This window comes from Sinohyriopsis cumingii, chromosome 14, assembly GCF_028554795.1.
Source record: "Sinohyriopsis cumingii isolate HCF-2022 chromosome 14, ASM2855479v2, whole genome shotgun sequence".
In the NCBI taxonomy this organism is placed as follows: domain Eukaryota; kingdom Metazoa; phylum Mollusca; class Bivalvia; order Unionida; family Unionidae; genus Sinohyriopsis; species Sinohyriopsis cumingii.
The window spans coordinates 97358825-97380021 of record NC_142974.1 but is presented as its reverse complement, the minus strand read 5'-3'; the positions used below and the strand labels follow the sequence as shown (position 1 = coordinate 97380021).

The 21197-nt window shown below is 32.9% G+C and overlaps 1 protein-coding gene across 2 annotated transcripts in view; it reads left to right on the top strand.

Annotated features, from left to right (window-relative positions):
• LOC149784452 (uncharacterized) overlaps positions 1 to 20973 on the top strand; it is a 70794-nt gene extending 49821 nt beyond the window's left edge. The window contains exons 5-6 of one of the 2 annotated variants that reach the window (XR_016413872.1): positions 174 to 17447; positions 18251 to 20973. The gene's annotated coding sequence lies outside the window, so the exon portion shown is untranslated. Of the gene's footprint in view, positions 1 to 173 lie in introns of both variants that reach the window. The other variant, XM_089932528.1, reaches the window with a different exon arrangement.
• The last annotated feature ends 224 nt before the right edge of the window (positions 20974 to 21197 follow it).

Sequence of the window (21197 nt, the reverse complement as noted above, 5' to 3'; positions counted from 1 at the left end):
TTTCAGTAGTATTTATTTCTTTGTTGTAACCCATGCTTTTATTTGCATTTGATGTAAGAAGACATGATGATCTGTATTTCATCGTTAATGATTTCATAGTAATTATGTCAAAGGAATATAGCTTATTTGTAACTGCTGAATATTTATTTCTTCTATAACTTATTTTTTTTCAGCCACTGCCTGTGTGACAATCAAAGAGTGCAATATCTGGCAGTAAAATTACCGGAAGAATTCATCATGTGGAATTGTATTAATTATTTCTAACTTGTCAGAGAAAGGTTTGGAATTTTGTTTGATAATCAAAAGACTCTGGATCATCAATAGTGTCTGCCTGCTTTCAGTTTCATTTTGGAAATGTTTTGGTTATTGGATCCCTTTTTATGTCATTTGCATGAAGATGGCTTCGTTGGTTTGCAAACTATTGAAAAGTTAAACCTGAAAAAGAGGAGACCAATTTCAACATTTTTAGTGGTAACAGAGGCTGAGAAAGCAGTAAAAAAAAAAGAAAAGAAAGAAAATCAATTTCAGCATCCTTGTACAGAAAACTTTCCACTTGATGTTTTGCCATGATGGCTCCATGGAAAATCAAAACAAGTTTTTTTTAAATTGTATTTTAGTATGTTTGAGGTGTTTGTTCTGATGGATGAGTAAAATAAGGTTTTCTTTATTTAATTATTAGTAATTCCTTTTTTAAAAATTAGTTTTTGTCAAATGTTTTATGAGTATCTTTTTAAAATTATTCAAAATGCAATTGTTTATTGTATAGAGTTATGAGCACATGCACTTAAATCTTGGTAGTTAGTTAGAGTGAAATTATTACAAGATAAGCACATGAACAGAAAAGAATGAATATGTTTTGGTGAAATTAAAACTCGATAATGGGATAATATTAATCATTCCGGATGTCTTTCAAAAACATAGTTATTTTAAAACCTCTTTTAATTTATTCATTTAAATCAATTCTGCTAGCATTAAAAAGTCTGTAATATATATATATATATATATATATATATATATATATGTATGTTGCAGATAATGAAGGTAAAAGTCCAAATTTGAAGATACTCTAGGTAAAAATTTATGTATTATGACACAGTGTCCCAATTTCTGCTATTTTAAAATGTAGTCATATATCAATTTTGAAGTGGTAGACAGCATTTTATATGTGGTTCATGATGTAAGATTTTGTTGTATTGATTGTTTTAAAACTTGACTAGTTGCAATATTTTTGTCTAAAAATGTGTTCCTGTTAACTTCTGCAAAGAAGATTTGTTTAAATGGGCTGCTTTATTTTCATAATAGATGTATATTTATCTACAACAATTTTTTTCATTATCTCTGCATATTATTGACTGAAGAATCACTCATCGGTTTGTAATATGCCTTCTTTTTTTAAAATACAGTATTTAACATTTCAGCTAAGAAAAAATATAGCGAATCATTGTTTAGTCAACCAGAATCTCCTTGCTAATTTTGAAACAAGCATCAAACAGAAATATTTACAGATTATAGCACATAATTTAAAGCTAATTTTGGTACAATCATCAAACAGAAATCTTTACAGATTATAGCACTCAGTTTAAAGCTGATTTTGGTACAATCATCAAACAGAAATCTTTACAGATTATAGCACTGAATTTAAAGCTAATCAAACAGAAATCTTTACAGATTATAGCACAGAATTTAAAGCTAATTTTGGTACAAGCATCAAACAGAAATCTTTACAGATTATAGCACAGAATTTAAAGCTAATTTTGGTACAATACATATGTTTTATCATATTATCAGCTCATAACCAAAATGTTGACATAATTTTGATGTGACATTTTTTCTTGGTTCTTAGGAATTTAAAGTGGTTAAAAAGATCTTATGCATGTTTTGGTCAGTATTTAAAATTTTTGACTAATGTTTCATCCAAAATAAAGATAGGAGAAAGTTGTGTTTCTTACTTTTGATGCCATGAAAGTATTTTATATTATAGTGTCAAGAAAGAATACTATTATGGAGCAGTTAAATGAAAAAAGTTAAATGTGTTCAAATCTGAACAGGGTACAAAGCAGTCTTTTTCTTGTTCGACAATGTCAGCTTGCGTTTCATTTTCTTTTAGTTTACTCTGCACCCGTTAGTCTTCAAAAGGTGCTTTATTTCTACACCCATTTATAAACCATTGACTCCATTATCACCAAAAGTCTCATCAGGTAGCTATACAGGGCTACAATGGTGCCATAATACTTTTAAAACATAATATTTTTTGCTTCTTAATTTCTGCATTTAAATTCAGGATTCTGTTACTTGCTTTCAGTTCAGTTAAGAAACAGCTGCATTTAGTGCTCAATATTTATGTGTGTTCATGGGAATTATGTGAAATATTCATTGATATAAATGTGTGATAGTGATAATATGACTTGAGATATCAGCCTGAGAGGCTTGTGATGAGATTTTTGTAACATGGCTTTTGATTGGTTGGACTTTAAAGTTCAAAATGTTTGACATATCAGGATGATTGTTGCATGCAATTTTTGAAGGAAAAAAACAACCTTGGCGAAAATCGGCTTATATAAAGGTGTTTTGTTTTTTACTTCTGTGATTTTTGGGAGTTGAATTCCATCTGTTTATGGTTTAAAATAACCCAATGGATGAAAATTTGCATGAATAACCATAATGCTAATCATGCAAGATTTGCATGAGTAACCATAACGCTAATCATGCAAGATTTGCATGAATAACCATAATGCTAATCATGCAATGAATAACCATAATGCTGATCATGCATGAATAACCATAATGCTAATCATGCAACATTTGCATTCAGATTTTATTTGGTATCCAGCGAAATCGTTCACTTGTGTGCCATATTGAAGAAAGATTTGTTTCTGCTAATTTAACTTCTATACATAATTCTAACAAGGTAGCTTATCTAAAATTCATTCTTTATTAACACGAATGATTCATTTTCCTACCTCATTGAAACTGTTGGCAATGTAAAATTTTGATGATGGAGAATGAAAACTGTTTTGTCAGTAATGTTACATGCATTTGACTTTGTTGGCTTATTTTGCCTAATGAGAATGAGCATTGAGAGATGTAATGGTAACATTTTGTGACAGTGGCAGCAACATCATAAGCATTAACAGTGTACAAGGTTTTTTAAAGTCTTAAACAGGTGTTACAGTGCCAGTTATATGGATGCAGGTGAGATACTGGGTTCCTTGGAATTAATTTTTACCAAGAATCATAGGTAAAATTGTTAACCTTAATGTTCGTTGGCTTAAAGTTCATTCTTTATGTAGTAAAACATCTTTAATTCAGAAATCATTCACTTGAATACTCAGCATCACTCGAAGCTCAGTGCTGTTTTAAAGTATTTTCTCTGTAAAGTCTAAACCACTTACAACTTGGACCCCAAAATTTGACCCACAGTGACAAGAGTTTGAAATTCTGCTGACTTCGAAAAATCTTGATTTGAAAACTGTTATCACTGCCAAAAATCAGAAAAAAATATATGATTGCCATGAATTTATTGCATAACAAATAAAACAAATTAGGATGGGAAAATTAGAGAATGTTGGGTAGGATGGATGTTTAGATGGATGTGAATCAACTTGTGGTATGAACAGTGATACCATGTTCTACATTGGTCTATTCAAACCACAATAAAGTTAATGTTATTTATGTCAGCATTCATACATGTGTGTTTTACAAGCAACTTGTTATGGTTATGTATTTTAACATTCAGGGAGATGTACAACATCTTTTTATGTCACTTGATCAGCATTGAAAAATATGTCTACTTGAAAATAATTTAAGGATATCTTTATTGCATAAATATTAACAGCAGTTTTGGTTTTTAACATTAAGAATTTATTCAGGTGTCTTTGGAAGGTCCAGTATGTTTGTGTATGCATGCATTGTTTTATTGTAGCTCACAATAGATGGTAACCTATTAAAAAGTCTTGAAGAAAAAGTTACTCATCTTGTGCAACTACATGTTTTTTAGACAGTTTGTTTAGAAATTTTATTCTACGAATGAAATGAAATAAAAGAATAAGGACAAAGCTTTCATGGAACTGATTTGCAGCATCTCTTGAACATTTCTTGATGAGTATTAAAAACAGTAAAATATTATCTAACATTGGTTAATACCACCAGTGCCATTGCTAAAAAAATACAGATCTCGGGCAACTTGTATTGACTTGTGTATATTTTGATTTCATGCAATTTCATATGAATTTTTTTTAATTTAATTTTTAGTGAAGACTAAAAAATAGTTAAATTATTTTTAAAAACAGAATAATAGGATTCATAAATGGCTAAAATGGTATTAAAGTTAATTGAATTGGGTATTTTTCACAAAAAATTAGAGGCTGTGAAACCATAAGTTTAAAGTTAAACAACAACTCTTGGGAACACAACTATCTCGCATTCTGGGGGTTAGCTGTAATGATGTAATTGTTGCTGTATAGTAATGCCGACAAAACAGAAAGCTTGTGCACCCTATATTCTTTGCTATGATTGATTACAGTAGACAGCCTCACATCAGAAATTTATGTGCATTCCTAATTCAATATCAGTAGTGTCACTTAACAGTTTTATGTCGTGTAGAAAGTAGATACTACTAATACATATCGGAATTTTATGTTTTTACTTTATTCAGAGAAATCTAAACTAACTAGCACACTGACTTGCACATCTGTTAGAGTCTCTTAAAGGGTATAATTTTATCCCATTGTTACATATCAGTAATCCAATGAGATTTTGTTTTGTAAAATAACCATGGTTAATTTAAAATAATAAACATTTGCCTTTGGTATAACTTGGTGTTTTACAGCACACTTTTTGGCTACTGTTCAAACTCTCCTGTCTTAACACACACACACACACACACACAGCTAAGACATTAATTATAAAGATAAAAAGTGTACCGTTGACTTCAGTTTCATTGGGCTTCCTTCAATCTGCATTTTAGTTTTTTCTTGAAGACTGATTGTTGCAATTTTTATTCAAAATATATGATTTTTTAACAATCAGAGACTTAATATTCTTACTAATTTGATGATAAATATATTTACTAGGGTTCTGATATATAGTATTTAAGGGGTTGGGGAATGGAAATTACCTGCATCCGTTAATTTGTAAGGTCATAAATACCTAAGTGACCCATCATGTGATCTCTTATGCTCAGCAAAACTAGTTAGTTGTGTTTGCTGGGTTTCATGCCCGATTCTGTTGACCCCACCTCAACTTTGTAGTGATTGGCAGATGCGAGTGTGAAAAAGCATGGCATGCAAAGCTGTTCTCGGCTTGAAGTCACTGTATCTCCATCAAGATTTGTGGATGGACCTTTTTTAATCATCTCCACTCCCACCACAATGCCTGGACAAATTAAAACTTTTATAAACTGTACTGGATGTCGGGTTTTTATTTTTTTCTGTAAAATCATTGGCAGTGGTATTCTTATAGTGTAATTGGTGAAATGAAATTGGACTCCATATCTTGGTTTATTTATAGAACAGGTGGAAACAAATTATTTTGGGTTAATTGCTGAATTAGACAATTTTGCATGATCCTTTGTGATCTGCCCTCTGTTGATAGCATGAAAAGTTCCCAGATGGGAGTTTATTGGTATACATATTTTTCATTAAAGATCAAGTTACATTATTACTATTATGTATTAATAAATAATATCAGGGAGTTGAATTACATACTATTTTTTCATTATTTTTTGGGTTGCTTTTTGTAATGTGGAGAACATGTGGGGCTTTCACTTATGTAGCCCCCATGTATGAACTACCTCAATGTACATAGTAATGGTTATGTATCTTAATTAGTGTGATGCTGTGTATATTTTGTACAATTCGTAATGATAGAGTTGCTTTGTGTCTTTGACACTTGAGTAAGTGGACATGTGTTTTTACTTTTGCAGTTATAACATCGTCATTTATCCAAGAATTGTAATGTTACATGCTCACCTTTATTTGTTGCCTGTAATGAATATATTGTTACAATTCCTTAATCTAGAATTCCTTGGAAACTACAAAACAACTTGATATTATTCCAGTGTATTTGAAAAATCTCCACTCTGATTTTTGTCAGAATATCTCATCAACTCATAATGACCAAAAGTAGAACCTGATATAAGATGACCCTGGACACCAAAAAGTTCCATGAATATATGGTTTGTTGAATAGTGCCACATATTTGTTTGGATTATTCCCATATGTGTGGATAGCAAATTATAGTTGGAAAGGCAAAGTGCATCTTTTAAAAACTGTTGCAAGATAGTCCTTGAAACTTGATTTCATATTCTTCCAAAGATAAGTGCACTATTGTGATTTAAAAAAAACCTGATCGCCAGTTTTAATTATTTTCCGTTTCTCATTCATTAGGCATTGTTGGCTTTGCTTGTTTGTAAATAAATTGTTGCATATACATTGTATACATACCAAAGATAGTATATATTTGTATTGATCATGTATTCTATGACAAACATATACTACAGTAGCCTAGGTATAGCTATTCTTAGTAGAGTTAGATTTATTATTGTCATTTGTAAGCTTTACATATCTTTTACCACACTTCTTACGAGAATTTTCACATGATAGTTTTTTAGGTCTTATTTTTCACATATATTTTAAAAAATTATAATTGCATATAATCAGGTCAAGAAATAATATTGAAATACTTTTAAAACTACCTCAGTAGACATCTTGAATGCATTTCAGTATACCATGACATTTATTTTCCTCGTTTTTCTATGCTAAGTATGGAGCTGAAATGAATAACTGAATATTTGAGTCCAAATACTTTCTTGCAAATAGAAAATGGGTGTTTGAATATTTGTTTGCTTACCTAGTGTGTTGCATCACCTAAAACCCTGCAGTAACTATAAATGCATCTTTCAGTTGGTAGCAATTTTAAAACTGTTGATAATGTCCACTCGACTTCTTCCAGCCTACTTGCATGGATCAAAATCTGACCCTTCATCTTTTCCATGCTATTTTATCTGTACCATAAGTATGTTGAGCTGTTCCTATATCAGCATGACAGAGATATTCTGAACTTTTTCTATTATATTTAGGAACTTTACTGGTCATTTAAGGTCTGTTTTTACATGAATTATTCTAGACTTTTTCCCTTGTGTAAGAAGTTTACTGGTAATTTAATAGCCACTTTGAAATGAAGTTTCTCTGTTGCTTATCCACATTGATCCAGTTTTGGGAGGACACTTAGTTTATGTCACACAGTAATGTGAGTACTTAAAACTGGTGATTATTGTTTACCTCGGACTGGAATAGTGTCAGCCCTTAAAAACCAGTCGGAATTGAAAGTGGCCTATTTGTTACCTGACACAAAAAACAGTGTAGAATAGGGGTCACATGAGAGTCAGCAGATATCCTCTCAGGAAAGTTACTTAACTGTGAATGTGAGCACTACTGATTAAATGCTTCTGTAGTTAGCTTGTTGACTGTGTACACCAATTGTTGATTTGTTCAATTTTTCATTGTGAAAGATTACTTTCTCTTGAATTTATTACTACTGTATTGCATAGACCAGATAAACTTGTGGGATGGCCTGCTGCCCATATGTCATGCATCTATCATCTATCTGTCCATTAATGCAAGCTTTTGTTATATTGCTGTTTCTCTTAATCTACTAAGGAGGCTGCAATGAAACTTTACACTCATACTAACCCCAAGGACTAGATGCTTCTGAATGATAATGCTGCCACTCAGACATCTGGTATGGGTCACCACAGCAACCATCTGGAAACTCAACTATTCCTCCTGAATGGATGACAGACCAGCACAAGGTTTTCACCACAAGACTTCTTATGATGTCTGTTTGGTCCTAAATGATAATGGTGTCGTTCTGATTGTCCTAAATGATAATGATGTCGTTCTGATTGGTCCTAAATGATAATGGTGTCGTTCTGATTGGTCCTAAATGATAATGGTGTCGTTCTGATTGGTCCTGAATGATAATGGTGTCGTTCTGATTGGTCCTGAATGATAATGGTGTCGTTCTGATTGGTCCTGAATAAAAATGTGAACCATTATGGCCACCATGGCAGCTACATTGAAACTTGTTATTGCTATGTATGTTTATGTTGACCCTTAGCATGTCTTTTAAGCCCTAAAGAAAATGGCTCCCTGCAGACATTCAGTATGGCTATCACCAAAAGTCTTCTACTGGTGTCGAGTTTGTCCTACATGAAATGATGCCAATCTTATATCCGGTATAGCTGACACAGCAGCTAACTTGAAAATCTTGTAGCTCAAGAAATTCTGAGATGGTTTCAAGACATAGCAATTAAAAAGAAGAAATAGGCTTATCTTGAATTCCAAGAAATTCTTTTTGTCCAACAGAATAAGTCCCTTCAAGAAACTTTTCTTTAATATTTCATCTTAAGGATTTTGATCATACTGAGTTTCAAGATAAATGGGAAATGAAATCTACATTTATTTGATTTTTTTAATTTGAAACCAAAAGAAAGTTTTTTTAAATAACAAAAATATAATTTAATTCAGGTGTCAAAATTCATTGTTTTCAGTCGGGAGTGGGGAGTTGTAAATAAATACCCAGTTAGATAATCAACAAAACAGAAAGAAAATGATAACTTGATAGCTTTTTTAGCATCTTTGAATAATCAAATTCTATATGATGAATCCATGCAATAAATATTCAAATGGAAAATAATTGGTATTCGTTTCAGCTCATTGTGTATGCCTGTATGTATGTATGCTAGCTGGTTGTGAGGCCACAGACATTTGTTTAAATGTTTATCATTCAGAAGTGGATCATGACGACAGAAACTGTTCATGATTTTAATCAGTATATTGTGATATATGTTAGCTTGTGTATGTTAGCTTGTGTGATATATGTTAGCTTGTGTGTCAGTGTTTCTTTGTGATAACTTTTTTCAATCATCTATCTATAACATTGGCTTCATCAAATCAAGGACCTGAAACTCAACTACTTTATATTCCCATAACATTTATTTTATTCTAGATTTCTGGATATTTATTTCTTGTCATAATTATAAGATCCATTCAAATGAGGGAGGTGGGTAACTAATATATTGTGGTTCAGACAGTATTTAAATAAGGATTTGGGCATTTTCATTTCAGAGCCCTGTTTATAGCTGTATTCCTTTATCAAATATGTGCCAGTATCTTTATTTAAAATCAAGCCTACATTGAAAGTATATCTACCTGGACAGTAAAGCTACATTGAAAGTGTATCTACCTGGACATTAAAGCTACATTGAAAGTGTATCTACCTGGACAGTAAAGCTACATTGAAAGTGTATCTACCTGGACATTAAAGCTACATTGAAAGTGTATCTACCTGGACAGTAAAGCTACATTGAAAGTGTATCTACCTGGACAGTAAAGCTACATTGAAAGTGTATCTACCTGGACATTAAAGCTACATTGAAAGTGTATCTACCTGGACAGTAAAGCTACATTGAAAGTGTATCTACCTGGACAGTAAAGCTACATTGAAAGTGTATCTACCTGGACAGTAAAGCTACATTGAAAGTGTATCTACCTGGACAGTAAATCTACTTTGAAAGTTGTCAGTCTTTTAATAACATACATTAATTGCATTTGATTCGTGTTAATTTTTGTGGTAATTAATTCAAACTTATGCACTTTACACTTTGGATACATTTTATTAATCAGGTTCTTGATTTGAATCATTCTTTATTAAATTACATCATTCATTTTCCATTTAAAATACTGACTTCATGTAACTCGAGCTGAAAATTCAACCATGACAAATCATGTTTTCCATCATTCATTTTTTTTGAGCTTTAGGTCCATGGCTAATTTACATGCAGTTTAACTTGCAATAGGGGAGGATGCTCTTATAGTATAGGAAGATTAAATACACTATTTTTGCATGTGTTAAAATACTCTGAGAAAGTGCCATTTCAGTGTTAAGTATTGTTCACTCATTCTCACTGAACATTAATATTTGTGCCATTTAAATTTGTTTAATTGCTTTTGTCTCAACAGTAAAGTTTTATTGGAAGAACCGCATAAGAATTTTAACTGCCATTGTAATGTTTTAGCACCATTCATCATATAACAAAAAGTCCCCTCACACAATATATATATATATATATATATATATATATATATATATATATATATATATATATATATATATATATATATATAGTTTTGTGGCTTTGTAACTTTGTAATTTAAAGCACATAATCACTTCAGTCCTGTATTATTAGAGTAATCTCCCCTTTTAGCCATTAACTGATAGCTTTTGAAGCGGATGATGTTTCCCGGTGGTAAGTTAATGGATGCCAATGTGTCAAGATATAAGGATAAATGAAACATATATGTATGAAAACTGTAAACATTGGCAGATTTCTTCTTCAAAACATTTACAAATTTGAAGTTTGAAGTTTCCGTATATTTTGTTCCGATAGTTCATACAGTGCTAGGGACAGATATTGTTAAAAAGAAAACAAAAGGACAAAAAGTAGGGGAATTAATATTTAGGAGGACTGTACAGTTGAATTCTTCATGTCTTAAGAACTTCTATTTATCTTTTTATGAAATCCTGCCAATGACAGTGCCATAAGAATAATTCTCTCGTAATTAACCAAAAAGAAAAGACTGGCTGGTGCTGCTTTTTTAAAATATTAATAAAGGATGAATGTATTGTGTACCTTGAACACACTTCTCAAGTCCATTATGGAATATAAATGCCATTTTAATCTCAGCCTCAGTAAAAGATTGACTTCCACAATTACTCTTTGAGTTCTCAACTCATTGTACATATGTATATTCCAAATCAAGTTTGACATTGATTTGATGGTGAGTGCAAGGAAATTCTTAAGTAAATAATGTGGTGATTTTCACAGCAGTCTTTGCAGGGCTAAAAATCATATTTACAAGTGGTGGGTGTGGTAGGGCAAATAACAGTGTAAAGATGCTCGTCTGATTGGATGAGTTCAATTATAAGCTCAGCATATTTTAAAAGTATAGGATGAATAAAACTGATGCAAAATGAGTAAAAGTTACTTACAATGCTGGCAAGTTTCTAAATAAAAATTTTGATTCTTTGCAGTGTTTAAAGTTTTCATACAGTGCTGATGAGTTTTTGGATGATTTTATTTTGTAAAGGCTGTTATTATGCTGTTCATTTAATTATAAGCACGTCATATTTTTTGGTTTAATCTTACGTATGTCTGTTTTTTCACATCTCTTAAAACTAAAATTTATGCACTGCCTGAGTTATATACATGTACCTGTAGTTTTGTCACCTGGAAAGTTAAATGCACTTGTCCCTGTTTGACAGCAACCTGTTTCGTTATGTGTAGCTTATTCCTTATTTCTTTGTATAATCACAAATTACTATTGTATCTTTCAAGTCTGAAGCATCTGACTGAGTTTCTTTACAAGTAAGGAATGACTTGGGTGTAAAAGATTTCGATATTCAAAGGAAACTTAAAGGTTACCATTTCAAAAATCTGATTAACAAATGAGAGATTTAACTAAGAAAGAAGTTCTAAAACATTTATTTTAGGTGTGTAACCATTGTTTGTGCCTTGGAATTCTGATTTGACACTAGTCATTTTCTATTTCAAACACCTGGAATACTGAGAAGAGGCTTTTAATGGAAGTGAAACCATAGACATTTCTTAAAACTATTTTGCCTTTCAACTGTCAAGAAAAATTGTTCTAGTTGACCAGAGAGTAAAATCACCAAAAGATACCAAGTACTTCACTACACAATTGCATGGTAAAATTGGTGAGGTAAGTACAGATGACTAGTACATTACCATGGTCATTATGATTAAGGTTTTTTGGTGTATACCATTTCATTTTAACGAATTGTTTCTGCATATTGTGTAAATAAAGCTCAACAAGTAAGACATTTTGTCACTGTGATTTTCTAATGTACATGGTTTTCCTTCAGTTATTCTGTGGCTGAATAGTCTAAGGTGCTCACCATTGCAGATCGCTGATGTCTCACCACTTTCCAGATAGGTTCAATCTCTGCTTCAGCCAACATGGGTCTATAAGAAGACTTGCTGTTAGCTTCCTTTGTGTTGGTAGGTCTTCCCAGGGTTTTTATGAAGTTCTTCCTTTGCCAGATATGCTGGCATCCTTTGTGTTGGTAGTTCTTCCCAGGGTTTTTATGAAGTTCCTCCTTCACCAGATATACTGGCTGACTATCATGTGCTGAAAAATGGTGTTAAACCCACAACAATCAATCATTCTGCATTCAGAGCTCACTGTAGGGTTTTGAAAATGCTAGTCCAGAGGTGAAATTACAGTACCAGAAACTGGAAGCACGGACTCACACTACAGAAAGTCATGTAGCTTAAAGTAGATTTTGGTACTTTTAATACTTATATATTGGATCACCAAAAAATATCCTTTTTTAACAGTTTATTTGTTTAACTTGGATGTTAAATGCCAGTGATGTTAAATTCCAGTATCATATATTGTCTCAAAAAGCATAAGGAAGGAGATATGGCAATGTTAACATTATGGTTTCCTGCTTTTGTAAAATCCTCTTAATTGCACAAATCACAATGACATGAGTATTACAGCATGATGAAAAATCACTTGTTACCCGAGTGCATTGTGGTGCTATGTACTATAGCAAACATTGAACCTTTAAAAAAAAATTATGTGATCACAACTTCTCTGTCGTAATAAATAAAGAAAATAGATTAAATAATGAAAATAGATATGGTTATTCAATATTAATATTAAATCAGAGAAAAAGATATGCTTGAAAATCTTTCATTTGCTACTTTGTTATATTCTTACAACAACAGAAAAAACCTTTGGCTTGTCAATTTTGAATTGATGCCACTGCCAATAACAGCATCTAAATTGTATTTTTCTCCCCAAAAGGTGAGATGGTAATACACTATGGATGACATTTGCTGTAATTTTTCATTATATGAATAATTACAGGTGAAAATACTTATGATCAGTTATCCGTATGTCACATTTTCCAAGTTCTGCACTCTATGATAATTGGAAGTATGAAACTAATTTCTGTAAACTGACATTGTACAAAGTACAAGAAAGTAATGAAATATTGCAGACAATACAAAAGTATGTCCTTAACCTCGAAATAAATTCTCCAAATTTCCTTTGTTATAAATGACAAGAAAACCACAAATATGGAAATGGTTTTACAAATCATATATGTAGGAAAGGAAGAAAAGAAAAGACTGATACTTGACTGTTGAATAAAATACTTAACTGCTTGGCTTATCTGTTCTGAGAAGAAACAATTCAATTATCTAATTTGTTCCTAGTTGCTGTTGGAGTTGACTTTCAGTTAGGCTAGACAGTGAATCTGTAGATGCTCCAAGGAAATTTGCTTTGTCTTTATTGATCAAAAGAATGTGGGAGGTGTATCACTCAAGTGGCCTCTAAACAACAGTGCTGGAAAGAGGCACCATATTTATTCCACATATAAGCCCGAGTCATCTACAAAAAGGCGCCAGTCTGCCATCAGCTAATGCACTGGTGGATCAAGGTCTGTACTGATTTTGGCCAGTCAACACAATTAAAACTCTTGCTTATCAGCATCACTGCATGTTTTCTTACAGCAGCGTTGGGTCTACAGTGTACACAGTTTAAACTCAGGCTTATCAGCATGTTATCTTACAGCAGTGTTAGGTCTACAGTGTACACAGTTGGGAGATGCACAAGCAGACGGTATTCTTGTCTGTATCATGGGATTGATGAAGGCCAGTTTGTCTCTTGTTTGTGCAAATACTTTACAAATAATTATTTATCCCCTCTTTATTTCTTTTTTTTTATTATCTTGTATTAATAATTATTTAGACATTCTTTGAAACTTATTATTGTTACTGAATATTCTGTGTCTTTCCTGTGTAACTAATATAATTTTCCATTACTTTCAATTTGCATAAGAAGTGCTTAAGATTGGTTGACAACTTTACTAGTACATACAATTTGGTGCTCAGAAAATAGTCTTTTTGATTTGCTAGTCCTTAATTTTAAAAGAAAGGAGAAAATAATGATTAAAGAATGAATTGGACGTTGTGTAGTGAAAGATATATGAATACAAGGAGACTATCTAACATGGAAGTGATTGAGAAATTAAGATTTTTGTTTGTTTTTGGAATGAAAGATATTTTGTCAAGAAAATGGGTTGTTTTGTGCATTTTTAGAATACAAGTAGTTCTAGGAGTCTGAGACATTAAATCGGTCAGCTTTTAGATCAGAAAGAGCAGACAGTCTGCATGGTAAGTAAGAAAACTGCAAATCACCTGTAATAGGCATACAAGTTTGCAATTTTTTTTGACAGCACCATTAATGAAAGTATTTCTAAGGGGAAAACTCTTACAGACTTGTGGGTTGATACAGGGATGTCTTGTAAATGGGATTAAAAGTTATGGTGGGCTTGTCACTAAATAAGGCTTTCATACGTAAATGTTGGCCTAACAGATCCTAAACCTGCTGATGGGCTATCATCAAGCATGGCATGGACTTGTAATAAGATAAATGTAGTACATCAAGTTTGTTGTAATTTGAAGCAATATTTGTTAAAAACTCAGACTGTTGATTAAGTTTGCAAAACTTTATTATTGGAGGAAACAAGACAGATTAAAGTTAAGCTTGTTACATTTAAAATGAACCATGTTAGAGTAGTTAACAAAGTGTCAGAATAGCTTTCCCATTGTTATATTACTGTCCAAGATGATATCTGAATACACATGATTTATTCATAGTGGAGATTGTGTAGTTACAATTGTGTATTGTATTATGTATATTTTAGTATGCTTTCTGTGACATTTTGTTTTAGAGATATCTGCTATTTTTCTAACCTCATTGTTGATATGATTCTTTATATCCATTATTTTACTAACACATCTACCTCATAAAACTGATCTTACAACTGGACTTCCTGATGTGATGATTTTTAAAACAAGGCGTGTACACACTACAAAATGGCCCCTATTTTGTACAGTATAGGTCATGACAAACTACTGGGTGAAGATAAGAAATTCAAGTTAGTGAAATGACAGTAATTTGCTTTAATGGAAATCATACAGATAATTTTATAAACATGTAACATTTTCTGCTAGAGAATTATCATATTCCTGTTTTATCATTATAGTCATTTTATTGGCATTTAACCATTGTTGCTTTGAGATTCACATTAATTTATTATAACAAAGTCTAGTATCCATCATATTAGATCTTCTATTCTCCCTACCACCACCATATTTAATGTTTGATTCAGGCTATCTTTACCTTCAAATATTAAGTCATTTATGTGTCCTTTTGTCTATTAGATATAGTAGCAAAGAGTCCAGGACAAAAAAGGCCTTGACCTTTCTACTATGCTGCTGGGCAGTAGTTGCTCAGTGTGTTGCTATTTTAACTTCGGTCAAGTGCCTCAGTGTGTCCCATATCTTTGGCATGCTAAAGCCAATAATTTGTTAACAGCGCTATTGTAAAAAAAAATAGTAAAGAATATTATGGGACTAGACTTGTAACAAACCAACCGTGACTCGTCAAAAACTTTATGTTCAGTAATGATCTCTAATATATTGAAATGGGGAGCGACTTGTAGTGTGTAACACGTTGTAATGGTTGGCACACGGATGATATGCGATTTGAACAGTTTTCTTCACATTTTAACTTATACAGTCCAATTTCGTGTACTATATATAGCATTTGGTTTGTGAAGAGTTGTTAACTAATTTCACAAGTAATATTTGTTGGGAGTTGTTATTGGTGTGTATAAATATAATGTAAGTGAAGAGATTGTACATAATAGTTATATCCATTGTGAGTTGAAGGCAATTGTGTTAGTTTTATTCTATTGGTTGGGGATGGTGGCTTTAAATACCTAGCATACGTACCCCAAATTCATCATTTGCAATTTTTAGGGTAAATATATGTATTTATGTTCGTTTTAGGGTTGATATTCCTTGGAAAATTTCACCTTTGTCGTCTGCAAGTTTTTTCAAATTCAGTCTTTTTGTGCATGAATATTTTTTTAGTTTAATTATTGGGATCCATTTCACCGAGAACCATTTACAAAAATGCATTTGTCTAGAAAAAATTTAAACCTATCAGATTAACTCGAAATGAAGAATGTAAATTATTTTAAAATAAGATTAGATAAAATGTATGGAAGTTGTGGAAGTAATAGTATCAGCCTGAGCAAGTAAATATAAAGCATTTAGAGTCTAAGGAATCCAGTCAGTAGTAAAGAATCTAAGCAATGCTCTGGGGAAAAACAAGTACAGATTTTTACTAAGATTGGTCTAATCACATCAAGTAGTGCAGAAAGCCATTTTATTAGTTCACAGCTTGAGAAAGAACTACTTTAGTCATGCTCCATTCCTGTGTACTTTGACTTTTGTAAACAATTACTTAAACATATTGGTGTTCTTTATTTCTTGGATTCGTTATTATGTTGTTAAGAATTGAACTTTCATATTTTACATGATTCATGAAGGTACGAGAAAATTGAAAATCGATTACATGCTGTAGGTAAGAACGGCCTTTGTAGTCCATTTTCAAGCTTCACGAATCGTGTAAAATATAAAGTTCATTTCTTAAATAATTCTACAATCCTCAGTGCCGTGTATGCTTGCGTAATTTTTTAATACAACACCAAACAGGATAGATCCAAATCAGGGGTCTTTGTTGTTTGCAGTTCGATTTCACTTGTATGCTTGTATAGTATTGCCATTTAGGCCATCTGTACATTACTGTTTTTACCCGTGTATTTCGCAGATCCAGCTTAAAACAGCGTACAGGCAGATCTGCCGTCGTGTAACGTGGCGATAGATCAATGTTTATCTTGATTGTAGACCATTGCGTACCTGGTATCATGCGACGGCACATCTTTGTTCACACGATTGTTCACGATGACTGTGCACATGAGAGAGGGAGAAAAAAAGATAGCCCAATGCTTACTATAAATCAGTACCAGTAGGTTTTTTTTATATTGCTGTTGTGTTCTGTTAGGTTAGGGCTTGCCCTGGTGATGTATGTACTAGAGTGAAGTGGGGTCATCGAACGCAGGGACAGTAACATCGGTAAATTGGGTCACTTTCATTACGAACCGTAGGCCGTGGATACTTCAGTTTATTTTCATGTAGCAAACTTGCTATCATTTTATTTGGATATTGGTCATAAACTTGAGGCGACATCGTGTGAAAAAAATTGTCTAAAATAGTGTCTTAGACGCAAAACCATGTAGTTGTTACACATTTTCAGTTCAGTTTAAGCTACATTAAATGGTTGATGGGCGTTTGGGCTTTGATTTGGTTTCCAAATGATTCTCGGACCAGACACTGGAGCAAGTGACGAGTTACAGAAATTGGTTACATAAAACATTTCTATTTGGGGAACAGATTATAATTTAAGTAGTTTTCAACGGTATTTTTTAACACATTATAGGCAACATCTAGTACTAATATTAGTACCCTTACTCGTACCTCGTGGACAGGGTACTAACATGAGCATATACGTGTTAATGGAGCAAGCCGGGTGTGAATCACACTCGGCGCTCTCTTAGCCTAATAATAACACTTTAAACATATTCCTTGTATATAATCCAATAAATTGAATAGTCCTCTTATTTAATACCGGAAATATCGAAAATCATTGTAGAAATAGTTGAAAAATCTCGTTTACCTTTTCTAGCCGATATTTTCGTTTAGATCGTCCGCCATATTATTTCAAATAATGATTACTTCGTTCTCAGCCTAGTTTGTTTGTGTGCCATATAAGGACACTGACGCCTTATTTGGAAATGTAAACAAATCGTAGTAAAAATTTGGCGCCGTTTGGGTCAGAAATTCTGCGCATTAAAAGTAAATACGGTTTATCGGCAACTTTGAAATTCACCAAGAAGCGATTATTCGCACTTGATTGATACTAATATAGCGTAGAATATCCAAAATATGGTCTGGCAAGCCTTACGTAGAAAAGGGGTCACGGCGAGAGTCTCGCGTTATCTGTCATGGCGGACAGTATAAGGTTAGAGGAACCATGCCAATTTATTTTATCGTATAAGGGCTTAACAAATTCAAAATAAGCCAAACTTCTTTCACAACATGATTATACTTATGTAGTTGATTTCTACACTGTTTGTTTTTCTGACTTTAGCGATGATATTTTTTGCTCCATTACATGATATGGAATCAGTTCGTAGCCTCAACCACAACAAAATCAAGTTGAGGCTACGACATCGTAGCTAGGCAACATCATGTAGAGGAAATTAAACTTGGCGCTCGAGACGCACGTCTATAAAAGTCAGTTTGCTTAAAATGCTGGTTCCTAATGAAAATAAACAAAATTAACAATTCCTTCCTAATTTCGAATGTGAATAACGAATTTTCTTCGACAGCTTAGTTTGTCCATACATTCAGCACGCACACAAACACACATGGGAGGGGAATAAAGGCTACTGTGTAGATGCCTATCAAAAAATGTCGCAAATTTGTTTTTGCTTGGAAAGTGACAATTGACATTTGTAGCATGTTTTTGCTAGGAAAGTGACAGGTGGCATTTATCACGTGTCGCGCGGGGAACAGATGAATAGTGACATTAAGGTGGGATTTTTCGCCAGTGGTATCAGCTAGGACAAAAAGATGACAGACATTGGAGCCCTTGTCATTTTGGACATCTCTTACTAACATTTAGTTTTTGCGCAGGTGGGTTTTTCGTGTTGAAATCGGACGGTTCATATTCGTATAGATACACGTAGTTTTCACAAGTACTTTATACTTGTAGGCTGGCATAGTCTGCGCAATTGTAGAAGTTTAGTTTTTCTTTTTAAGACAGATGCATGCAGGTGGTGTGAATTCCGATTCAAACGTTTGCTGTTTTACCGTCCCCAGTATTACGGAAAAAACATCGCCACTGCGTGCATTTGTTAATGAGTGGTCCCGTAACCTCACCAGCCTAGCTTATGTGTTGTTCAAAACAGTTTTAGCTTCTAAATGTTGACCGGTATTATTTCCTTTTACATTACGTCATGGAGGTTTGCTGTACGCATTACGGAGTCTGGGAACCGGATACATACTCAAAATATTATCAATGCATAGATGTAATCTTCCGGCTTGAAAATGTGCCCGTACAGGACGTTATAAACGGTTATTAATGGCGGGGGTGGGGTGGGAGGAGGGATTGTGGGGGTCATTATTGTAATAAAAAGGCAAAAGAATTCCGAGTTTAGTACGGACCAAACCAGAGGATCAAAACGCACGCGGATAGACGATATCCAATTTATCCATTAACTGAATTGTGACCAAACAAGAAAGAAATTAAGCCCTTGTTTAAGTCGCGCATGATTGTGTTGTTCATCGGACAACTTACAAATCTTTTTGTAAAATTAAAAAAGGAACGATCTTATAAAGATTGATATAGATGTCACGATTACAACATAAATGTATGATAGGGTTTGCTAGGGAGAAATGTCTGACTGGACTAATTGTCAGGAAATCAAGTTTGTTTTTAGGTCATTATCGACTGGTTTTAATTCCCTCTCTCTCTCTCTCTCTCTCTCTCTCTCAAAAGGCGTGAGTACGAATAGTCTGTAGTTATATGGTTATTCCCAAAGGAAGTTTGCCATACTCAAGATCTCACGTTAAAGGCTGACTAATGGTTAGTAGATTTTGTACTGGCACATTCATCGTGTGTTATTGTATAATCCTCTATAAAGTACATCTCCAAAATGGTAGAATTCATGTTTTCAGCTGGATTACACTTTCATACTGTTTACAATATACAAGTTCCGACAATGATTCCAATAGCTACCTCAGTTACACCAAAGAATTCCATGTAATTTTACAAATTTTCTTCTTTTTTCTCACATTTAGATGCATCTTCAGTACTTTTATTCATGCTTTTTGTTATGTTGATGTTTTATGATACATTCTTCTGCTCAGCAACACCTGTACGTAGTGTTTGAGGGAAACATTTGTGATGAATGTAAGTACATATTTTCTTGACATAACGTCTCACGCATGTCTGCAAGCTTTTTGTTTTAAATAAAACAAGAAATCGATAGAGACACATTATATATTGTACTGATTGAAACTCCTTTGTTGTCTTGCTGCTATTCTTGCAATCAGTTTGAGAGCAAATCCTGTGAAAATTGATATCCACAAGTTTTGACATTAAGATTGTAGTGCGTCTCAATTTGTAACTTTTAAATTCTCAAGATTTGCTTGTTTAAAAAAAAAATTTTTCCCAAGCATGTGTACTGCAATAGAAATTGTTTATATCATTGTGAAAAGATCATGTTTGTCGCTGTATATAGAAACAAAAATACACATATATTTTCTGCATATTTTACAGAATACATATATTTCTGTATTTTATACATGTACATGTTTTTGTGCAAGTTTAAGTTTCTCTGTAGCGTTGAAAGTTTTGCCAGTTTTCATAGAAAATAAAGATATGGGATAATGTGACACAGATCACCTTAATGCCTCTAGAATCATCCGCGTGCCAGTCAGTAAAGTTGAAGAACCGGTCAATAATACCTTTCTCCAGTCATTGTTACCATGGATTGCTATATATCTTGTTACTGTGGTAGTGACAGAAATAGTAAGATGCGTTCCAAAACCAGATTTAGCTGATACGCAAATACTGTATTACTTTTCAATTAAAAAATTTAGTTCGCGTCCAAACTGCACATGCTGTGCCTTTGAAACCTCTTCTACCTCGTGCATGAATTATGGATACTGTAGTTATTTACAATTAGATAATATTGGCTGGTTCTAAGACTTATTATAAATAAATAGTTTTAAATTCGCTTCCTGGAATATCATTTTGTTATTGCTTATCTGTGCCTAACGAAGGCAGGCTGCATTTTGTCTCCCAATTGTTGTTTGTAACGCGCTTATTCAACAACATTAGATACCTCATTTTCTTGTATGCATACAGTTTAGAAACTAATAAATTGTTACTCTTTGCCTTGCGTTTTTGTTTTAATATATATTTATTTCTTTATATGAGATGCTTTTTACGACTGACAAGGGAAAAAACTCGATAAATGAAGTATCTGATTCGTGCTCAAAATTTCATAAGACATTTTGTATGTTTATTATTGTGGTATTTTACTCTGTATAATTTCAAAAGACATTCTGCATTGCCATATTGTTGTTGTTGTGGGGTTTAACGCCATTTTTCAGCACA